The sequence below is a fragment of the Acinonyx jubatus genome, chromosome D1, assembly GCF_027475565.1.
Source record: "Acinonyx jubatus isolate Ajub_Pintada_27869175 chromosome D1, VMU_Ajub_asm_v1.0, whole genome shotgun sequence".
NCBI classification, from domain to species: domain Eukaryota; kingdom Metazoa; phylum Chordata; class Mammalia; order Carnivora; family Felidae; genus Acinonyx; species Acinonyx jubatus.
In genome coordinates this window covers 45045122-45067824 of record NC_069390.1, presented here as the reverse complement: position 1 = coordinate 45067824, position 22703 = coordinate 45045122, and the positions used below count along the sequence as shown (strand labels likewise).

At 45.9% G+C, this 22703-nt stretch overlaps 1 protein-coding gene across 13 annotated transcripts in view; it reads left to right on the top strand.

The window, feature by feature from the left end:
- Positions 1-1109: 1109 nt before the first annotated feature.
- The window catches only part of BMAL1 (basic helix-loop-helix ARNT like 1), a 107274-nt gene continuing 85680 nt past the window's right edge, over positions 1110-22703 (top strand). For 5 of the 13 annotated variants that reach the window (XM_053203468.1, XM_027073093.2, XM_053203473.1 and 2 more), the window contains exon 1: positions 8574-8731. The gene's annotated coding sequence lies outside the window, so the exon portion shown is untranslated. Of the gene's footprint in view, positions 1221-7723; positions 7935-8572; positions 8732-22703 lie in introns of those variants that run through there. The other 8 variants (XM_027073095.2, XM_027073094.2, XM_027073092.2 and 5 more) reach the window with 3 other exon arrangements.

Genomic DNA, 22703 nt, shown 5'->3' with positions numbered 1-22703 from the left:
CTCGAACCCATGGACCACGAGATCATGACCTGAGCCGAAGTCGGATGCTTAACCGACTGAGCCACCCAGGGCCCCAGGGTGTCTGCTATTTTTCATGTACTTTTGTACTGAAGTATCATTGACATACCTTGTTACGTTAGTTTCAGGTGTACAAGGTAGTGATTCCACGAGTTTATACCTTATGCTGTGCTCACCACAAGCATGGCTACCCATGTGTCACCATACAGCGCTATGACAATATCGTTGGCTATGTTCCCTATGCTGTACCTTTCCTCCCTGTGACTTCTTCCTTCCATAACTGGAAGGAGGCTGCTATTTTCGAAAGGGTGGCCTGGGAAGTTTTCTTTGATGTGGGCTGGTGATTGGTGGGGGTGATTCCTATATTTGTCTACGAAAGAAGATGTGTGTATGCCTGGAAAATGTACACCTCACTTTTACATCTCTTCACTGTTGTTTATTCACTCATCCAAACAGTATCTGTTTTTGTGAATGTGCTGCCACTTTGATAGCCACAGGAGAGGTGAGTGAACCATAAAGGACGGTATCTGCCTCCCAGAGTCTATACAAAGACAAGAAATTACAAGTGCGATAGTGCTTTGAGAGAGGAAATACAGGGTGCTTTTATGGCTGGGAGGTCCGGGAAGGCTTCCCTGAGGAAGTGACCTTTAAGCAGAGAAGCAGGTATGAGCCAGTGTAATGTGGACAAAGGCATTGAGAGTGAGGGAGATTTACAAGCACAGGGGTCACTGTACAACTTTGTTTTGCTGATGACTTTCAACTTTGCCACCTATCCAGTGTTCCAACGGCTAAGAAGAAACAGCAGTTGATTATACTTCCTTGCTTCTCTCTGGCAGATGCACAAATGCACAAAGAAATTATTTAGCAGTAGAAGAATAAGAGACATGACATGGCACAAGGGACAAAAATAATAATACAATCAAAATTCAATGACTCCATTTGTGCTCAAGATTTGGATATCTTTATTTACAGTAAGTTTTATTGCAAATCAATCCTTTAGATAGCTGGAGTGCCCTTTGAAACACAGAATTGGGGTAATAAATTTTCCAAAGACCACTTATCAAGCCATAGTCATTTCCAGTTTTGTTTCTAATTGGACGGCATATAAATTTTCTTGTGTCTCTAACGTAAGATTTATGATACAGAGAGAGAAAGAAGCAGTTGCGGGAGGAGACAACACGAAAACTGTCAAGGAAAAATATGTAAGTTTTATTCCTCGTCTACGCTGATTGATTTCTTGAAACCCGGTATGATAATGATGTAGGGTAGGAAAGCTGTGGGCCCATTTAATAAGCGTATACCATTCTCAAAACTGTTTATAATGAAGGACAATTAGGAGTAAGAGTTTTGCATAATGGTGTATGATTCCTCCACGCAATGGTATATGCCATCGCCATTAGGACATCATGTTATAGGAGAAAGCTGAATGGCCTGGAGGAATGTTCATGCTGGATCAATTTTGTTTTTAATTTTTTAAATCTTTATTTTTGAAAGAGAGAGAGACAGAGTGTGAGTAGAGGAGGAACAGAGAGAGAGGGAGACACAGAATCCAAAGCAGGCTCCAGGCTCCGAGCCGTCAGCACAGAGCCCGATCCGGGGTTCGAACTCACAGACTGTGAGATCATGACCTGAGCCAAAGTCGGATGCTCAACCGACTGAGCTACCCAGGCGCCCCATGACGGATCAATTTTAAAAAGCAGGATGATAAAAAACAAAGTCAGTGTGATAAAAGGTCACAATATAATATAATTACAAAGAAAACTTCGCCAAGAAAACACATCAATATTTTAATAGGAGTTATATCCGCTTAATGAGATTATAGATTATGTTTAGTTTCTTCTTCATGTGTCTTTCTTCATGTGTTTTCCAAATTTTTTAAGTCACAAACATGTACTAGTTTGTATAAACTGTAAAAAAAAACCATGGATATTTGGGTCTTTTTATTTTTTATTGCAAAGAGAAAGCAGGGATTTGAGCAGCAACCTTGTTATAATGGACACACATTCTTGTACAAGATGGGAGTCTTCCTCAGGTAGGAAGTCTCCCTCAGGTAGGTTTTGAATCAGTAGTTTTTACACAAGTGAAGTAAAGGGCCCAGAATTGCTGAAGAGAATCAAACAGGCTTTGTTGCTTGGGATAGTGCTTGGGGATTATTGGCTTTTATTAAAACAAACAAACAAACAAACAAACAAACAAAAAACAAAACAAAAAACCCAGAAACACCCAAGAGAGAGAGCCAAGGAAATCAGACAACTTTACAAGGAGTAAAGCTTCATAGAGGAATTCTTCTGTTACGAATGACAAGTTTAAATAATGTCCCTAGAAGCATTGCCTACATCTCATACCCAACTTTTGACCTTTTAACTGGAATGTGTATGGTGCATTCTTAATAATATGTTGTGGGCCTGTTTGCTGGTTGTTCTTTTGTTCATGGTGTGTGTGTGTGTGTGTGTTTATGTAATCCACCTTTGTTTTTATGGTCCCTGGATTTTGTGTTATGTTTAGAAAGATCTTTAAAGTTTGTAAAAATTTTATTCATAGTTTCTTCCCCTGTTTTTTTTTTTTTTTAATTTTTATTTATTTTGTGAGAGAAAGCATGTGCACACACGCAAGCAGGGGAGGGGCAGAGAGAGAGGGAGAAAGAGAATCCCAAGTTGGCTCCACACTGTCAGCACAGAGGCTGGGGCTCAAACCCATGAACCATGAGATCATCATTTGAGCTGAAATCAAGAGCTGGATGCATACCCGTCTGAGCCACCCAGGTGCCCTACTTCCCATGTTTTTATAGATTTCACTCTTTACATTTAAATCCTAAATAGTGATGGGTTACATTTTAGGGAAAGAGCAAACTTTAGGTGTTTCCATATGGCTGGCTAGTTGTTTTAATACCATTTGTGGAAAACTCCACGTGTTTTTCCTCAATAATTTAAAAGTCACCTTTATATTATACTCAATTTTTGTGTCTTTTTGGTCTGTTTCTAGATGCTATGCCTTTTCATTAATCTCTTGATCTGTTTCCAAACCAATACTAGACTATTTTAATTACCACAGTCTTATAGCATGCTTTGATAATGTTAGGTCACATCCCCCAATCAGTCCCCTGTTTGCTTTTTCAAAAGCATATTGTAATTTTTTTTTTAGTTCACGAATTTCTTAAATGACTTAACACTTCACTTTGCTTTACTAGCCTGAATGGAGATACACACACATACACACACATATATATATGCACACATATATAATATATAATAATATGTATGTAACATACATGTGTATATATTATCCAGAGATTGAATTTTAGTGCTGTTCAGTCTAGTAAAACAGGGCAAAAAGTATGCCAGTTTTTTGAAGACAGTGTCTATTTGTTCTTCAGGGTTCTGTTGAGAAGTGATGTGGTCACTGGTGTTTTAGCTCCCTCTAGCAAACACCCCCCAGCCAAATGGAAAAGCCCCTTCGACATTTGAACGCCAAGGTCTCTGGAATATTGGCCATGTCTGCAAGCAAGATGTAGCCTAAAGCCTAATTACACGGTCTAGGGCACACACTCTCCCGCTCTGGGCTGGTATGACCATCCCATTTAAAAAAGAGCCAAGGAATGTCTTTTCAAAAACAGCTGAAAGAGGTATAAATCCTGGTAAGCCCACGAATGCCCGATGTTTAGAGGTTCCATTTTTGTGTGTCCAGACAGTCAACGTTGGTTAAAAAAATAAAACCGTACCCACACCTATAAACATAGACCACTTTCAGTTGGGTTGGCTGCTGAGAGATGGTCACAACTCTTTTTCTAATATCCCCTTAAATAACCAACGTCTTCACAAAATTGTCAGTCCTCTTGGGCACCATGTCACCTTCACGCATTTCTGTCTGTGATTTCCCTAATTTCCTGTGGCAGATGTGGCTGTAGACGCAGTGTTAGTGACACAGTCTCTTTGGTGTTCCAACCAAAGCCTTTGCCTCACGTGTAAGTTTCTGTGACCTTCTCAACCTGCCTGCTGAGGCTTTCTTCTGAAGTCTCCCAAACGCAGCTATTCACTGCTCACTTCTTTTGCTGTTCCTACTCTGTATTTTCTCCTGTTCTCATTCTTCTTTCGCTTCAGTAGCACCTTTGGGGGATCTTGCTCAGTCCATACCCCCAGCTTTGAGAACGACCTGTCTGAGCCTCTCCTGTTCTCTTTCTCTCCCCGTGGCTGAAAGCGTTCATCAGGGGCCATGTACAAATGGGGCGGAGGGTGATGAGAATCATAAGGCACATAAGCAGAGGGAAGGCAAGTCCAGGGGACATGTGACCTCAGAGAGAGGAGGAGATGGGAAGTGCTCTGTGCCAATGGTGCCGCAGCTCTGGTCCTTTGTGGGGGGTGGGGGTGGGGGCGGGGCTAGCTGTACTTCTTTCTATGAGATATTCTTGTCTGCTCCCAATAAACCTCCCCGCTTTGGGCTTAAGTTAGGTGAAGAGGCTTCTATTTCTTGCATCCCCTAAATGTGAGGTGACACCCTTAGCCCTAAGACATAGTCCTGGGTAATTTCCTTTTCTCTACATGAAACCGCAAACAACTCATTACCCTTAAGTTGATGACTCCTGAATCTGTGTCTCTAAAGTGTGAAGTTTCTTTGTTTTCCAAAGGAATTGTCCAAAGGAAGAGGGGATTTCCTGAAGTAGTTAAGAGTGTGAGTTCTGGGTTCAGATTGCCTAATTAGCCTGAGATCTTAAGACCTCTCTCTGTGCTTCTATTTTCCCACCTGTAAAATGGGAATACTAAAAGTATCTACCTTGTAGGGGGTTGTGAGAATTGAATGTGTTGATGCATATAAAGCTCTTAGAAATAGTGCTTGACATGTTGTAAACCTGCAATAAATATTATTGTAATTACTATTATTTATAGGAACACACTGCTACTTGACTTTCTGCTTTCCAGCTTCCCAGCTTCCTTCCAAAGAGAATACAACTGCCCGGTCCTGTCATTGGCTCCTCCATTCAGTCCAGCAGTCCTGAAATTTGACTTCAGGTCTGTTTGACTTTGGGGCCTGGACTTATTCCATTAGACTAGCAGTTCCCAAATTGGACTACATGTCAGATACCAAAGAGTTTGAATCGGAATCCTTCCAAATTAGGACTTGAGAATCTATATTTAAAAAAACAAACCAACAAACAAAAAACCCAAATGAACAGAATAAACACAACTCCTCAGTTAATTCTAATGGAACTGACCACGGATCAGAGTTTGGGGAACTACTGTGGATTATACTCTTTTATCCTCACTGACTTTCTCTGTAAAGTGGGTGCAGTAAATACCTATTGCATAGAATTGCTAACCTAGTATGTATTGTAGCTTTACTGTGTGCCAGGAACTGTGCTAAGGGCCTTCTTTCTACTGTCTCATTTAACTTCCACAGCAATCTTGTGAAGTAGATATTAGATTATCCCCATATTACAGATAGGAAACTGGGGTAAAAGGAGGTTACATTGCTTGATAAAATCATTCACCTTGCAAGTGTGGAGAGTGAGCATATCAATCGGCAAGGTTAAAAAGAATAGCGTATTAGATCATGTATTTAAAGCATCTGATAGACAGTAGGTGCTCAGTAAAGTTCTCTTTCCCCTTCCTTGTATCTCTGTGATTCTGTTCATCCCCAGTGAATTTTAGATGAGGACAACACTTTGACCTTAACAGTGCCCAGAGAATTAAAAACCAGTATTCTAGGAGGGACAAAACAAAAGGGAAGTAGGTACCAGTGAAAGATGGAGGTTGGTTGGGATGGCCAACAGACAGAAACACAATGTATAATTACCTATGGAAGAACAGGCTCATTCATGTGAGGACAGTAGCTTGGCCACTGAGCGTAGGAAAAGTCAAGGTGACGAACTTTTAAAGAGGAGAACCAAGGTATGAGGGTAGAAGCACTTCATCTTAGAGAGGCAGAGTCCTAAAAGGACGACCTGTCCTGGGACCGCTCCTACCCCTGGCCATCCAATTCTTATTTAGAAATTTCTGTGACAGGAAATTCAACTTATCAAGGAAGAAGAGGTTCTAGTTGTTAGAAAACTCTTCATATTGGTTCATTTGAGAGGTTCTACCCACAGGTCCTCCTTCCACCCCTTAGGGCTCTGAAGAATGAGTCTAATACTCTTCTCTTTGACAGCCCTTCTAATACATGAAGATAGTTACCTTGTACCCCTGGGGGCAAAGCCTTCTGCTTCCTTTCATCTTTCCTCATATGACATAATTCCCAGCCTCTTTATATCCTGGTCCCTCTCCTTGTGCATGTAGATACTTTTCTTGCCAAGCCCTAATTGGAGACATTGTGTAATGAGCAACACTGGACAGCACTGTAACACCCAACTTGCTTTACACGTCAGACTTTTATCAATGCTGCCTAAGACAGCATTCATTTATTTTGGCAGCCATATTTCACTAAGGACTCAGATTTGAGTTGTCTGTCACCTAAGCCCATTTAGGCTTGCTTGTATATGCATCCGTCAAGATACCTTTGCCTTTCAGCAGTTAGTTTCCCAGGGTGAGACCCCCCCACATTTATCCCCGTAAGAGCTAGCCCCCTGCTCCGACACTGCATTCAGCTTATGTATGTAATGGCATCTCTTCCCATCCTGGTTTGGCATCATTCAGAAATGTGATGCAAATCCTCTGGGTTTTCATTCAAAGCACTGATGGAAGTTTGGAAGTCTGGGCCCTGGAGAGAGCCTTCTGCCATTCTGATGGTAACTGGTATGGTGTGAAGGTTCTGAAGTCAAATAAACCTGGTTTGAATTGGGAATCTGCCATCTACTGCATGACATTGGACTAGCCAGTTAAACTTGGAGTTTCAGTCTCCTCATCTGTAAAATGGGGTTGTGAGGATTAAGGGAGAAGATGCAGGGAATGCATTTATCACATGATTGATGCTGCACAAATATTGATCCACTCTGTTCTTTTTTCAGGTTGACACAAATTCATTTATCAGCATCTTTAGGTTATGGTTGCTTAAGCCAGTTATTCACCCAGTTAATTACACTAGAATCCAGGCCTATATTTCTTTATCTTGTCCACAATATCTTGGGAAGTGCATTACTAAAACGCCACTTACATAAAGTGGTTTCCTTATGAAATCAGGGCAGGGACAAAGTAAACAGCAGTAAGATTCCACCTGCATATAAATTTAGAAAAAAATAGTAAGCTACCAATGAAGTTAGTTGACCTTGAGAACAGTTGATATTCAGGCCATAAGTGCATATTGGACAACTACTCTGTGCCTGGCAGTGAGCTGGAGACAGCAAGGATTTTACGATGATTAAAATGCAATGTATGTGTTCAAGGAAAGAGGCTACAATTCTAGAGTCATAGGGGCTAGTCTGGGTCATAGAACTGGCTGAAGTGATTTAATCCCATTTGTTCGTGTATCCAGTTAACAACATTTGTCAATCACTTGCTAGATGTCAGGCCCCTGCCCCCATCCCTCTACCTCACTCCCATTAGGTGCTCAAAGGAGGCGGGTGAGTATAAGAAAAGAAGAAAAAAAAAAAAACAAACAACACCACCCTTGCATTCGGGGAGTTTAACAAGCAGAAGGGTTGAGAGATCTTTGTGCTTAAAGGCCCTCTGCTGAGTGCTTGAGATGCAAAAGTAAGACAGATTCGCTGTCATCTCAGTACCTAAGTTGTGTTTTATTATGAAATATTGATTTGTTTCCTTCTGTCCCACTCCTTCGACAGCTTTTCGCGGTGGAGACGGCGGCCGCCGGGAGGGTGTCTGCCACACAGTAGGTGGTCAAAACCCGGCAGCGGGAAGGAAATGCAATGGAACCGCCGCGGGCTTGAGTTTTCTCTTTTGAACAACGAGAATGACAGCTCCAACGGGACACTTGGAGGTCAGGACGAACGAAAGGAACCTAAGAAGCTTGGATGGGAAAGCCTCCTAGAAATAGTAAGTATTCGTTCTCCCGTTTGGACTTTGGCAAGCCAGGGTGTTTTAGGAAGGGTCTGGCACTCTGCGTTCCTAAAATTGGTTTCCTAGATGGAGTCGCAGGGAGGCGAGTGAGGAAACGCTGCATTTCGTCCGGGTGTCCGAGGGAAGAAGAGAAGGAGGAGGGGTGAAACCGCTGAGCCAGAAGCAAGCCAGGGTCCTACAGAAGAGGGACAGCCCAGGCCACCGCAAGCAGTGCGGCGTCTGCACCCGCAGTGGCCACCGCGAGCAGGAGACCTAAAGGGAAGGGAAAGGGCAGGGGCGAGGAAATCCAGGGAAAGCGCGCGGATTGGTCCGCTCCTCGGGGCGTGTGCTTCTGTGCGCCAAGCGATTGGTGGCGGGAAAGTAGCAGGTAAACCAGCCCCCACCGCCCCGCCATTGGTCAGAGGCCTCTCTAGCCGCCACACAACTGGCCAGCGGGCCGCCGAGCGGCGCGCGGATTGGTCGGGCGCGACCGCCGAGACCGGCTCCCTTCGGGCGCTCGGATTGGCTGGCGGAAAGAGGCAGGTATCCGGGCTCCGCGGCTCCTCCATTGGTGGGCGGGGAAGGGGGGTTGGGCACAGCGATTGGTGGGCGGGGGGCCGGGCCTGGGCCGGCGGGGAGCGGATTGGTCGGAAAGTAGGTTAGTGGTGCGACATTTAGGGAAGGCAGAAAGTAGGTCAGGGACGGAGGTGCCTGTTTACCCGCGCCGGACTCACCGCCGCCGCCGCCGCGGGATCCGAGTGGGGGCGCGGACGCGGGCGCTCCCGCGAGCCACGGTGAGTGTCGGGCCGGCCGCGGCCAGCGGCGCGGCCCCGAGCACCCCGTCGGGGGCCGTTAGCACCCTGGCAGGCGCGGCGCCCCGCCGCCGCCCCGGGCGCAGCCCGGCCGCCGGGGAACCCTGCCCGACGTGCCCGCTGCCGGCCTTAAAGGGCCCGTGCCCGCTCCCTGCCCCCACCCCAGCCGCGGGGAGGCTGCGCCCCTTAAAGGCGCCGCGCCCGGCCGCCCCCATCCTCTCTCGCGGGGGCTGGCACTGCAGGGTTGGGCGGGCAGAGGTGCCGCAGGCGCCCTTAAAGGGACCGGGAAAGTGTCCGCGGGAGTACCTACCTCCTCTCAGGGGGCATCGCTACCTGAGGGGTGGGGAGAGGAGGGAGGAAGCAGCCAGCTGCCTCTTAAAGGGACAGCTCCGCCCTTTGGGAGCAATGATCCGGCTCTGGGCGAGTCCTAGAATGTATCCCTGGGAGCTGGGGGGGAGGGGTGGGAGCCCTCGAGAGGACCATTCTTGACGGCTGCACCCCAAGGGCGTTGGGCAAGCAGTGCCTCTTCTGCCCTTCCTCCCCATCTCCTCCACTTCCCTTTCGGGAGCCAGCGGGGCTGGGAGGGGGTGGGGAGGCGTCTCCGTCGGGCTTGGGGAGTCCGAGTCTGCTCGCCCCTTCGGCCCAGTCGCGGGGCCTGGCGCTGCACCCGGGAATCCGGGCCCCGAGATGGGGCAGACCCCAGCTTGCGAACTTTCGTCCGGCCTGCGCCGTCTGGGTCCTCGGCGGCCCTGGGAGGATCCCCCGTGGTCTCTGAGCAGGTGCCCGACGGCACCGGGACGTCCCCCGGCGTCCAGGTGTGGGCCCGCCACCCGCCCTGGAAGCCCGGGAGCCCCGCGGAGAGCGCTGCGAGGCTGGCTTTTGCACCGAGTTTGACAGATGTCAGGGAAGAAAGGTTCCCATTCGCGATTGCCGAGCGTTGACAGCCACGAGAGCTCTCGTTGGCTCTGAGGTAGAAGTGGAAGAGTGGAAATTAATGCCGACCTTGTCGGGCTTCAGTCGGTGACCCCGAGGGGTCACAAAAGCCTGCTCCGGACGGCAGGCGGGTGTCGGAGGGCAGGCGCAGGGGAAGGAAGGGTTGTCCTGAACATCGGCGTCGGTTGTCCCTGGCAGTGCTGGCCGATGAGGGAGCAGGCTGACACCCCTCACCCCACATTCCCTAGCCCCCTTTCCCTCCTCCGCTTCGGCCCCTTGGCCCCTTCCCGGTCCAATAGCGTTGTTTGGGCACTTTGGCGCTTGCTAGTCTCTTCTCCCTGCTTACGAAGCTAATCCTCAGCATGCAATTATTAGCCAAGTTTTCTCACCCAGCTTCCAGAAATAAGATTCGGTATTTGTGCAGAAGCATTTCCTGGCTGTACCTGTATTTCCAGGATCTCCGTTAAAAAAAAAAAAATCCACAAAAGCTGCCCATTAGATGCATCTCATTTCACACAAGGCTTGCTTGTCCTTCTGACATCTGCTGCTGTTCTCCCCTTCATCTATTTTTATATGACAACTATTATTTTAATTCTTCTGGTCCCATTGATATCAGGATCTGTCAATTTGGGTTGGTGGAGTTTTTAATTAATGTACTGGTTGAATCATGAGCTTAAAATAATCATTGCTGCTCTTGAGCAGTTTTGAATAATCTCATGCTCTTCGAGCTTGCAAGTAAAAAAAAATCACTGCTGTCAAATTAAATTTCCATATCAATGAAACTCCAAAATATTTTTTAAAACACAAAATTGAATCTTTCGGCCCATGATCTGTTACTGAGTTCACTTGAAAACAGTTCGTTGAATGCTGTTTAGAAAAGGCTTTGAAATCGCCTGTGTCATCTGAACCCGGATCTGTGGAGGTATTTTGGTTTTGATGGTCGTTGTAGCCAGTGAATAATAATAATAATAATTATTATTATTATTATTATTATTATTTAAAACTGTAGTTAAATTTGTGCCTTATTTTAACCCCTGCAGTTTAAAAAGAGGGCGAGAGAAAGGAACAGGTGGGGTAAAAAGCACTAGCTGAGAGTTAGAACATGCTTGTCCTTGTCCAGACTTGGGTTTTCATGGCTGTGCCGCTTCAGGCAAGTCATTGAACCTCTCTGGGTTCTGTTTGTCTCAGATGGAAAGTCAGGCTGTTGAAGTACATGATCTCAAAGGTTCCTTCTGTGCTACAGTTCTCTGCATCTAAAGTTTTAATACATTTGAGTTCAGGTTGATATTTACCTGCTCAAGCCTCCAGAACATCTGAGCTGAAGTCCTATTTTCATAGGAAACTTCAACAGAACAACAGATGGGGTTTGAACGAATCCATTTAGAATGATTTATAAAATGATGATTACTCAGGAGTTTGCCTCTCGCAGAAGAGGTTCTGCATGCCACAGAGAAGAAAAGGAAGTGGTCGTGTTTTCAGATTTAGCCCTCAATACCGACAATCTCTGTGCAATTTATATACTAAACAATGAACAAGCACTGTAGAAAGACTTGGCTGTGTTAACAAAACTGCCTGAGAATCTGTGAAAACTAAATATTTAATATGTCTCTTTGGTGGAAGAGTTGCCTTCCTTCCATGAGATTTCTTCTGTTTGTGATTGCAACATCAGCTCTGAGGGTGGTGGGAGAAAGTCAGTATTAAGGAAACAGTTTCTGCCCCATACGATGTTATAGTTATGGAGTGATTTTAGTTAGCATCATGGTGGATACTTGCAGGGAGGTAAAAAAAAATCCTTTCTAGATCTTGAGGGTGGTGAGGAGTCCAGAAACACCCACATGCTGCCCTTCTCGGATCTTTTCTCTCCTCGTTGCTACTTTGTCCCAACACCCAGACTTAACCCCAAACACCCACCCTGGCTTTTCCCTTCTTTCTCTCTGGAAACAAGACCTGCTCTGACTTGAGCCCCCTCAGCATCTCTTCCTTCCTGTTCGAAGCATCCTGTCTCTTTCCTCCGTGGCTTCTCTTCTCTTTCCAGATCAGAAAAAGTAAGTGAATCTCTCGTCTTTCTTTTTCTCAGACCTTCATTTTGGGTGGGAGCCTTGACTCTGGCGGCAGGACCTGGGACTGGGGTTTGGATCAGAAGAGTGCTTGACCCCTCTGACCACAGGCTCCTCCTCTGCGGTGTAGTGACAGTGCCAGCTTCATGGAGTCCGTATGAGGATGAAGGGAGATGATGCGTGTAAAATGCCGGGCACACAGGAAGCCCTCCCTCAGTGCCTGCTGCCACTCCCTCCCACCGCTGCCAGGGTCCTGCCCGCTGAATAGCTTTTCATGCTGTTTGTCCTCAGCCTCCTCATCAACCCCAGAAAAGCCTTCCTCTCAGTTTAGGAGAGGAAGGATAGAAGGAGAAGAAACAGCCCTTCTGTGGGCCTGCTGTGCGCAGGCGGCTTTCACTGGTCTGTACATGGTACCCCTGAACCTGTGTGTCTTTCTCTCCCCTCCCTGCCCAGCAACCTCTCACAGGGGCTGTGCGCATTCACCTCATTCTCTCTTCGTCTGCTCTGCCCCTAGCGCCCACCCTCTGGCTCCTTTCAGCCTTCTCTATAGTTCTTCTCAAAGATCTCCAAAGTCTTTAAGTCTTGAATTCCAGGGACCCGTTCTTAGTGCAGAATGGTCGTTCTGGGCCCCTTTGCAGCTGTAACCCTGTCTTTCCTCCCTTCTTGAAATCCCCTCCTTCTTCTGCCTTGCCATGATGCTTTCTTGGTTCTCTTCCTACATACCCTAAAGGTACGTTTTTGTCTTGGCCCTGCGCTTCACACTGTTCCACTCACCCAGGGTCCCACTTTCAGTCCTGATCTGTCTCTTCTGCTTCGGCGGCTAGCAAGTTCACTGTACACATTAACAGTAGCTTGGAGCCGGCATCTGTGACCTTGGAGTTAGAGGTTGCAAACTGCTTGCAAGCACTGTCTCCTTTCATCCTCCTGACACACTGTTGCCTATACCCCTTCACAGCCAAGCTGTCCTGAGGGGCAGTTTGTTTGAGCGGTTAAAGGTGCAGACTTTGGAGTAAGTGTCATATCCTAACTGTTCCTTACCAGCTTTATGATCTGGTCAAGTTGCTGTGCTCACTGTGTCTTGATGTCCTCAGTGATAAGACCAGGATCTCCAGAGTCCTTACCTCAAGGAGTTGTGGTGTACATTGAATGAGTTAAAACTATGAAAAATACGTGAAGCTATTCATGGTGCATAGTAAGCATTCAGTGAATGTTAGCTCTTGGTGCTTCTGGTCCCTCTCGCCTTTCCATATCCAGCCTGCCTGTCTGTGTGCACAGGACTGTCTGGTCAAACTGAAGGGCTGTCCTTTCCCTGGGCCGGCCCTTGGCTCATCCCGTGCTCCAACTTATGTCCAAATCTTACTCTTCTCTAAGACCCGGCTCAATTGCTTGGCCCTCTAGGAGCTATTCATTTTGTTTTTCTTCCTCCCCACACCTGGTAGCAGTACCCTCCAGCTCTTGATCTAGCTCAGATTCTTAGGTACTGCTGCATCTGTGTTGTGTTGGGCCGTCTCTGGGAATATGTGTCTTGCTTGCTCAGGCTAAGCAGTTTGGGGGAGTTCATCTTGGTTTCCCAAAATCACAGGCACAGGGAGCCTTCAGGATGTGTTTGCCCGATCTCAATTAATGATCTTGAGGAGGAGGAAAGGGGATGGGATGCACCAGGGGCACCAGTGGTCATGGCCAAGAGTAGGCGGGTTTACAGGGAAGGGGGGTTTGAGGTGGGGACTTTCGTGGTAGGGAAGATAAGATTGGATACGCTTTAGTCATCTTTGCTTTAGGGGAACGTTGAGTGCTGGCATATGATGAGAAATGATTTTTACATTAGCACATGCTGTCCTTTTAAATAGTATAAACTCATGTTCACCCAGTCTGGTTAAAGAAGGGGGAATGGAGGTCTTGATTTCATATTCTGGTTAATACTCTACCCATTGGATTTTGTACGTATACTGAGTAAAACATTTACATCTATTTATGCCTTCAGCTACCATTTGAAATGTGTGGCCTGGGCAAATTAGTTAGCGTCTTTGAATCTGACTTACCTCATTTGCAAAACAGAAATAGTAATAATGATGGTAATAGCGGCTAGCATTTATTGAACACTATGTGCCAGCAAAGATGTTAGTCACCTTATGTTTATGAACTTGTTTAATCTTCCTTACAACCCCATGAGGTAGGTCCAGTGATTATCCTTATTTTACAAGTGCAGTGGTTTTGGAAACTGGCCAGGGTCACTCGGCTGGTATGGGGCGGGACAGGACTCGTGCCCAGAGGACTCCAGAGTCGGCCCTCTAGCCCCTGGAGTCAGGGCCTGCGGGGGGGGAGCCCCCACATTGAATCCTGTGTACGCAGTGCCCCGCACCGTGCCAGCAGGCCAGGAGGCCAGGAGGCCCGTAGTGGTTGGCAACCCGTGTTACGGCCGACAGATGTGGTTGTGCACCTGCTCTCCAGCAGGACTGAAGTCCTCTGCGGGGGACGCCACGCACGGTTGGGTCTCACCCTGGCAGCAGTTACAAGGGCTTGTGAGCATTCTCTTCACATCCTGTTGTGCATTTCTGTCACTTGCTTCCTCGTGCCTTTCTGCGGCACTGCTCTGACATGGGCCCCGTGTGGCTCAGCCAGCCCCTCCGGGACGGTTCCAGGTATGAGATGGACCTCTGAACAGAGCCCAGTACCCCTGCCTCCCCCGGTAGCCATCTGCAGAGGAAATGCAAAGGAGCCCTTTTCAAGAGTCTCTCACCTTCTTCCTCCTCTCCCCAGCTTCTTAACCCAAAGACAGGCACCCACAGCCTTGGTGTATATATATATTTTTAATGTCAGTTGTTTCCCGAATACATTTAGATAGTAAGGGAAACATTGTCTTATGTCAAGAACCTGTTACATAAAAATGTGTTATATAATGTTCAAATATATATACTGCACAGTGGAATTAGATACCACTTTTTTCCCCAAAGAATAAAAAGATAATAAACACAGGCTGTACTGAATGTCATTAATCTTGGAGCTGGAAGGCCTGGAAAGACATGCTCTGCCCTCAGAGCTATTGTTTTGAACCTCCGTTATCCTCCTCGAGTGCTCCAAGTGTAGGATGTATGGGAAGTTGACCTGAATCTGCCATGGAATGCTACCGTGAAATACTCTGGCAATTGTCTTTTCCTGGGGGACAGAGTTCCTTGACATCTTGCTCACTTGTGTTTTTCTTACATCTAAGCAGAGGGAAGAAGCTCTTTTTGCCCCTGACGCTCGGACCACTGAGGCCATCTTCTAACCGGTTTCCTGTTCTAGCCTTTACTTCCTTCAATTCTTCCCACACAGTGTGGTCATCTTTGCCTTCCAAAACAGCCCTGTTTGCAGTGGCACGTGGTTGACACCCGCGTGTCCAGGGCTCCAGGCTCCCCAAGGTCCAGCCCTGGTCCCCCTCGCCAGCCCAGCTCCTCCACCCCAAGCCCCATTCCTGGACTAGGCCGGGTGCCCGAGGTTCAGTTCTGTTTGTCTCTGCCCTGCCTGGGCTACTCCATGCCATACTCTTCCCTGCTGTCTGTCTTGCTCACGTCTCCCCCTTGACCTCAGTGGCCTGACCTCTTAGCCGGCCTTGAATCTCACTTCTTTGTGAAGCCTCCTCAGGTGACATTTGCCCCCTTTACACACACACAAACACACACACACACACACACACACACACACACACACACACACACACATGCTCTCTCTCTTTTTTACTTTTGATTGCCAGCCATTCATTCAGAAGCAGTGGTACTTCATAATTAGCAAATTATCACATTGTATCTAATCAGGATGGCCAGTTCTCTCATTTTTTAATTGTTCCATGAATAAATATCTTGTCCTCACTTCCCATTCTCCAACTGTACTCATTTACTCCTTCAGTGTCGTGTGTTGGAGGCCTACTGTGTGCACAGCAGTGTTACAGGCACCGGGGATACAGCAGTGAACAAAACAGAGTCCCAGCAAGAGACAGATAAACAATTGAAGACGTTAACTCCTGGTCGTGATAGATGCGAGGAAAGCAATCACATAGAGTAAAACAATAGCGATGATGGGAAGGAGGTTGCTTTAGCCAGGTCCTCTGGGGTGGCCTTTCTGAAGAGGTGACATTTGAGCTTGGTTGCAGAAAGCTCTGGGGAAAGGTGTCCCAGGAAGCGGAAACAAGGCCCTGAGGTTGGAAGTAGCTTGTTTTTGAGGAAAGTAAAGGCCATTGTAACCGGATTAGGAGTTACACTTGTGTACAGATGTTTTATCCTCCTTGTAACCTTCACTCAGTGCCAGAAAGTCCCTGTAAATACTTGCATACAGAATTGGAGCATTTGTAAATTGTATAAATAGCAGTTGACTCTACTCTGCACAGTAGGCTTTTAATAAAACTTTATATGGCACACAAGTAAGTTCACAGCTTGAAGGGTTTTCTCATCAATGTACACCTAGCACGTATCACCAACTATGGAAGTTTTAATTGTGTTTAGTGCAGAACTTCAGACCTCAGAATTCTGTTTTACATGCACAGCTATCTTAAAACCAGCTCTGTTCTACAAGTTCATTTGTAAGGCAGTTGAAACATGGGATAAGTTTTTCTGTAGAGAAAAAGATGAACTAAATGGTGGTTTCGTTCCCCGGCGAGCCCACAAAAGTCATTTCATGCTGACTGTAGCTGAAACCATACTGTTTAGTGCTGAAGTATCATCAGCATTAATTGAGCCTTCTGCAGCTAGACCCCCGCATCTAGATGGCGTTATAGGTCAGTTACTATGAGCCTTAATGGGACTCATTTACCTCGGTCACACCTCCTATTTTTCCTGTCTGCCAAAAAGTTTTATAAAAGGAATTCTTGCCTTTGTGCCTTTAAGATTTAGCTCCTTGTGTTATAAAGGAATCAGTGGCGGGAAGAGTAGGGAATGCCCTGCACTGGGGGGCTGGGAGAGCCCGGGGCCCAGTCTTAGCCCAGTCCCTGACTTGCTGAGTAACTTTGAGCGAACTGCCCTCGCTGAACTTTGATGTCTCAGGTCCTTCTTGGATATAAAACCCTGTTTTCTCACCACAATGGGAAAACATACATGTATTTCATCGTTCAAACCTACCTCAAATGACTACCTCTAGTTTCTTCTTGAAGTAGATGTACTCAAATGACATGAGGAGCTCAAGGAGTTCTGTGTATGGTGCTCCGCAGTTAGACGTTCCGTCTGAACCTTGATTTTGATCTGCTGTCTTTCTTAATGAGTGGAAAGAAATTTTGTCCTAGAACTTTTGGTCCAGATAAGATTTCTGTGTTCTTGGCCAACTTATCTTCCATATAATTATGTAAACTGGTTTTTCTTTTTAACTCTTAGGGATAAAAATGGTGACTATGGTTTGTTTCTTATGAATTATACTTATAAGTGCCCTTAGGGAATGGAACGAATTTGCAGGAGAGAGCAGAGCTGAAAGAGTGTGGGATCAAAAACAATTTTAAATGTTAAATGCAAAGCTATTTTCAGTATCCTGCTGGAGGAAAAAAAAAAATTTTTTTAAGGCTTTAGACGATGGAAGAGGTTTCTGCTCCAAAGGAGAAAAGAGCCTCAGGGTTTTGCAGTAGAGAAAGCTACCTGATCCTTTAACTGACGACCACCCCTCCCTTCCTCCTTTCCCCTCTCTGAGTTTCTTTTTGGCATCATGAACCACATTTGCCATTTGAGAAGTTTGCTGTGTAAACGACTAGCTTTGCTAGTTGCAGAGCTCAATTGGGACGTAGGGTGTTAGGGAGTTAGCATTCAGATGGCTTAGGGTACAGAGTGCTTTGTCGCAGAGTTCCCCACAGGATTCAAGTGAGGGAAGCCTCATCAGGACAGAAGCAGCACTTCTAGCAAGGCCTCTGTTTGATCAGCTGTGAATGATGCTTGATTGTTTTTTCTCTTTTCCTTACTTGATGGCACAGCAAGGAGTTGGGGCAAGAAGTTGTTGCTGGATTTCACTTTGGAGTTGGAAGGTGGCATTATACCTTGTGTTCCTCCTCAGATGCTAGAATATGAGTAGGAATTTTTGTCTGTTTTGTTCTCTGCTGTAACCCCCGCAGCTAAGACAGTGTCTGCGCAGAGTAGTCACTCAATAAATACTTACTGAATGAATTCAGCCTGAGAAAACCTCAACTTTCTTTTCCTCTCTAACTGTGTAGGCTCATGAGCTTGGTCTTGCAAGGTACTTTGGAGTGTAGGTAACCATTTCCTTTTGACATCTGTGTTTTTCTTGTTCTTCAGGTTGGCCAGATATCAGTATCTTTTATTGATGATCAGGACTTAACTGGCCATGGTTGTCCCTGCCTGGCTGATGTTCATCTTTGTGTTATCTTTAATTGGCCTCAAAGTACAACAAATCAATAGCCGAACCATATCAACTAAAAGAAAATGTACCGTGTATTGGGCATAGTGCTACACGTTTATTTATTCAGTCAACATATGTCTGAAGGGCCATTATACCCGGCACCCAGGCTACACCTAGAGGAAGAGCAGAAAGAGTTGTTGTAGGGATACCTGGCTGGCTCAGTTGGTAGAGCAGGCGACTTTTGATCTCGGGGTTGTAGGTTGGAGCCCCATGTTGGGTATAGAGATTACTTAAAAAATAAAATCTTAAAAAAAAACAAAAACAAAAGAAAAGAGAAGACAGTTGTTGTACCCAAGGAGCCTTCAGTTTAATCTGTTGGTCAAAAATAATCCAAGGCCATGTATAATGCCAATAAAGTAGTCTAGACTACCAATAAGTACTACAGAAATTCAGAGACCAGAGGAATTTTTGTGAGTTGTTATGGTAGGGAGGAGGCCTCTTAGAAATGAGCAGGTTTAATCCAGACCTTTAAGGATGGGTAGGATTTAGATTCACAGACCAGGGAGTGGATGGAGTGGGGAGACATAGCACCATTAAAAGCGCAGAGGTAGGAATGACCAACCTGCATAGAGACTTGCCTAGAATGGAGAGTTCTCAAATAGTGGTGGGAATTTAAGTTTGGAAAAATCAGTCAGTGCCTAAACATGATGCATGCCATTTCAGATGATACCAATTGGTAATATATACAGAGTTCTTATGATGTCCTTAGCACCTCACATGTATTATCGGATTTAATGCCCACAAAACCCCACGTAGTGGAACTATCGTTAGCATCACTGTAGAGAGGACGAACTTGAAGCACAGAGTGATCCAGAGACCTCCCTAAGGTAGAGGGTCCAAGCTTAAAAACCAAGTCATGGAAGCTCTTGACCATTGGACTCTGCTGTCTCCCAGTGTCCTCCACCTGCAGGATTTGGATTTAGTTGGGGTGTTAGAGTCATGAGCTGAAAGTGAACAAGGCTCTATTTAGCCACTCCTTCATATTGTAGATGAAGAAACTGCAGGTTAAGTGACAAGTTAAAGTTTACCTGGTGAGGTAGAGACTGCTAAGTAGTGGAAGGAGAATCACTGAAGTTGTTTCCACTGTGATTATGATTACCATTTCAGTGATGTGAAATAATTATCCCTAGAGCATTAGTCCAGTGTGAGCGTTTCTGTTGGACTGAAGCAAACAAAGAAGGACTAGCTGCAGCAGAGACCTGATAGGAGGCTGCTAGCTGAATCCAGACAGGAGTTGGAGGGAGCCAGAGCTGGGAATTGTCAATTATGTTAATCGGCATGGCTGTTTTCTGTCACCCTTTAGATCTTTAGAGTGCAGGCAACATCTGCCTGTGAGTGCCTTTCAAGTATGTGAATCTGCACTGTACTGTGACCAAAATGCCTTGGTTAATGAATTCTCCAGAAGCAAAGCACCATTATGGAAGTTGAATGTTTAAAAAACAAATACCCACATTTTGTGGAAAGAGCACCAGATTAGGAACAAGATAACTTGCATTCTAGGCTGCTTCTGCTACTTAAGCACCAGATAGCCTAAGTCAAATTACCTAAATGTCTCAAACTGTGGCTGATTCCTTATCAGTGGCACAGGTGTAACAATTCTCATCCAGCCCCTTACAGTGTGGTTCTGATGCTGGAAGGAGATAAGGAAAAATAAGGGGTTTGAAAGCTGCAAAGTTGCTCCCTGGTTGAAGGGGGGCAGCCATCGTAGTTTTAATAGTGAAGGTGTACTGACCTTGCAGGGATAGTCTGGAGGAGTTGAAGGAAGTTTCTGCCCCCAGGGCTTGTTTGGGGACGAGGCGCTGTCCACCAGATGGGTGCTGACGGGCCTCACTTTGCTGGGTATGACCATATTTTAAAGGTGACGATGTATTTCACCCTAGAAATGGGGAGCCACAGCCTGGGCATGACTGGAAAGTTAGGCACAGATATTCACGTTAATCTCTTCTCCTCTGGACACACCTCTCAGGATAATGATGAGTAGGTGTGAGCCAGAAAACAAAGTGTCAGGATCTAGCCAACTGGCCAGTTGGGTATGCTTGGATGTTTCACCTATCCTGGGGCATGAGGCAGAAATCCAGAAGAACCTTGATTAGCCTAGGAGCTAATGGGTGAGCCAGCATGCTGTCCAGGTAAAACCTGATTACAAAGCCCGTAGCAAAGTCTTGACTGGAGATGTGCCACATCTTAATTTTTCTTAGTTTTGCATGGATGATGATGATGATGATGATGATTCATAGCAGTATCTAACCTTTGAGTATTTGCCATATGCCAAGAACTGTGCAAAGTGCTTATATGCCTTTTCCCACTTAATACAGTAGCCCTGTGGGGTGGACACTGGGAATCTCACTTTCTAATTAGGGAGACCGAGACCCAGAGATGCTTCAGATAACACACAGTGGGTGGGAAAGCCATGATTCAGACCCAGGACAGTCTCCAGAGCCTGAAATCTCAACTGTTACCTTCTTTCTTCCTTTTCCTGGCACCCCACATGCTTCCTGCCCCTGGTTTTGAGGTTTCTGACAGCACGGTGGATCTCCGGAAGGCATTTTTGGTTGATAAATGACATGTCACCCAGTGGCCTCAGCTCACTGTGGCTCGCTCTTCTTTGTAGACGGTGGCTGACATCGAGCAGCTCTCACTGGCTGCTTAAAGCTCACGAGCAAAATGATGCCAACACTGAATGTAGCAGATTGACTAACTCTTGCTGGCTAATGCATGTGGGAATTTTAAGGAAAGAAAAATAAGACAGTGAAAGGGATTGCTCTGGGTCAGTTTTTCAAAAAGTGTAGCTTATACTCTGCTCAGTGTTCATTACCACGTTTGTCAAAATCTCCCCACAAAAGCCTTTGCAAATGTCAAGATCCTGATGATACTATTTACCTCCATATGTGATTTACAAAGTAACTTTTGCATGCATTGTCTTGTTTAGTCTTCACCACAGCCCCATGAGGAGAGGTGTTTAGAAAGACTTGTTTTGCTGGCTGTGAAATACTTGGGGAGTTTAAGCTACTGCCTGGGGTCCCAAAGCTAAGTCAGTAGGACAGCCAGGACTTACACGCTGCTTTTCTGACTTTAACTCTTACTCTGCTCCCCAGTTTCTCTTCGCTTTGTCTGTTGAAAATGTTGTTAAGTGATCTGATTTACTGTATTGAGAAGTCAGCAGGGATTATTAAGGTGAAGTATTTTGTGCTACACACTGTTAGAGAATCAGAATAAATAAAAAGTCATGTATGGTTGTTGTGTTGGGCAATTGGTTTGCACCTACTTTGTATGGCATAGGACACACATATAGCTTTGCGGTATATTGTTGGACCAACAGCCCTCTTAGCTTTAAAAGTCCAAAGGCTTTGGGGCACCTGGGTGGCTCAGTCCGTTAAGCATCCAACTTCAGCTCAGATCGTGATCTCATGGTTCATGAGTTCGAGCCCCATGTCTGGCTCTGGGCTCAGAGCCTGGAGCCTGCTTCGGATTCTGTGTCTCCCTCTCTCTCTGCCCTTCCCCCACTCGTGCTCTGTCTCCTTCTCTCTCTCGCTCTCAAAAATAAACATTAAAACAAATTTTTTAAAAAAAGTCCAAAGGCTTTAATAGATGATAAAACATGGAATTTATGTAATGTCCTTTAAAAGTTGACCATCAAGTTCTTGGTTAGGAACACAAGCTCCTGTTATCACATTGTTTCCATGGAGAAATTAACCTTGGCTCACATCATTTCAGCTCTTGGTGCCTTTTCCAGGAATGGAGTGAACTGCTTTAGGAGAGAGAGCTGGTCATGCTTGTCACCTAGAGCTCTCTCCCCTCCTATAAGTGCAGGGGGCTGATTTACTTCTCTGGGCCCTCTCAATTTTTCCTGTGATCTGAACATAAATCATCTGTGAGGTCCTGCTAATTTCATTTTTTAGAAGCTTTCCATGAAACAAACCTGAATGGAATGTTTTCTTATATAGGTTTGAACCTCCCCTTTAAAGTATTTCATTGGTGGGGCACCTGGGTGGCTCAGTTGGTTGAGCATCTGACTTGGTTCAGTTCATGATCTCATGGTTCTCTGAGATCTATGAACCATGATCTCATGGTTCATAGGTTCAAGCCCTGCGTCAGGCTCTGTGCTGACAGCTCGGAGCCTGGAGCCTGCTTCGGATTCTGTGTCTCCACCTCTCTCTGTCCCTCCCCCACAGGGCTCTCAAAAATAAATAAACATTTAAGAAAATTATTTTTAAAAAAAGTATTTATTTGGTGGCAAGGGGCTTTACTAGGAGAATGTAGAACTGGTCTCGCTCAAGCCTTTTCAGTTGGGACACCAAGCAAGTTCCTGTATTAAAGAGATCCACGGACCATGGCTGAAACTAGTCCTTAGCAGCCAGTGGTCCAAGCCTTCTATATTCAACATGTGGCTTCCACTTGGTGGTTGAAGGCAGAAGCTTCCATTTTTACCATCTCCTGGGGGAAAAGCTAAGGGGGGAACACCTGCAGTGATTTTAAGGGCAAGACCTGGTAGTAGCACATTCTTTTATTCTAGGGGCCAGAATTAGTTAGTTGTACTAACTAGAGGTATGGCTACATCTAACTACGAAGGAGGCTGAGAAGCATCGTTAGGTGGGAGGTCG